The sequence below is a fragment of the Hyaena hyaena genome, unplaced genomic scaffold (assembly GCF_003009895.1).
Source record: "Hyaena hyaena isolate Hyena2069 unplaced genomic scaffold, ASM300989v1 scaffold_566, whole genome shotgun sequence".
Classification (NCBI taxonomy): domain Eukaryota; kingdom Metazoa; phylum Chordata; class Mammalia; order Carnivora; family Hyaenidae; genus Hyaena; species Hyaena hyaena.
In genome coordinates this window covers 568889-569795 of record NW_024081194.1, presented here as the reverse complement: position 1 = coordinate 569795, position 907 = coordinate 568889, and the positions used below count along the sequence as shown (strand labels likewise).

The following is a 907-nucleotide window of genomic DNA, read 5'->3' as shown; positions in this document are numbered from 1 at the left end:
AAGAAGAAAGAAAGGAAAGGAAGGAAGGAAGGAAGGAAGAAGGAAAGAAAGGCAGGAAGGAAGGAAGGAAGGAAGGAAGGAAGGAAGGAAGGAAGGAAGGAAAGAAGGAAGGAAAGAAAAGAAAGAAAGATAGAAAGAAAGTAAGAATGAAAAGGAAGAAAGAAAAGAAAAAAAAAGAAAGAAAGAAAAAGAAAGCAAGCAAGCTACTGTCAAGACAAAAGCCTGTCACTTTACTTTAATAAGAGTCAGGGTCCAGTCTGAAAGTATTCAAAACTCACCAGAATTAGCAGGAGTGCATCGGCAGCCTGTCTTCCTGTTTGGTATCCTAACAGCTGGTACTGGCAGCCTATTCTGGCTCCTGGCACATTTTCTCCCCCTCCACTCAGTGTTACATGCAGCCCCATACAGCTTGTGCTGCCTCCAGAGGTAGCTGATGCCAAATTCCCTTTTGTTTCATATTGGAGAAGAGCATCCCAGAACTCCCATTGTTGGTCATTAACTGATTTGATACCTGATCATACTCAGCACTCTCCACTTGCTCATCTCATTCCAAGTGAATACTAGTAGTGATAACCAACAGTGATAGAGAGTCCTTTCATTTTTTAGCCTGTTGTTTAATTTTTCCCTACAATGAATATAGCATTGTGTCCCTCCTACTTCACAGTAGCAGTGTTAAGATTGAGAAATTAGTTTGTTTTGTTTTGTTTATGTTTTTAGTATTTCAGTGCAAAATGGATCTTTACTGTGTGTTGAAGAATCTGGACATGCATAATGTATGGTTAAGACAAGTGACAGTTCAGATTAAGAAGAATCAATGGTGGGGCGCCTGGGTGGCTTAGTTGGTTAAGCATCGACTTTCGCTTAGGTCATGATCTCGCAGTTCGTGGGTTCAGGCCCCGCGTAGGGC

General features: G+C 41.6%; 1 long non-coding RNA gene across 1 annotated transcript in view; it reads right to left on the bottom strand.

Annotated features, from left to right (window-relative positions):
* LOC120248036 overlaps window positions 1-331 on the bottom strand; it is an 18610-nt gene extending 18279 nt beyond the window's left edge. The window contains exon 1 of the long non-coding RNA XR_005532478.1: window positions 279-331. This is a non-coding gene — a long non-coding RNA (uncharacterized LOC120248036). The remainder of the gene's footprint in view (window positions 1-278) is intronic.
* Window positions 332-907: the final 576 nt, after the last annotated feature.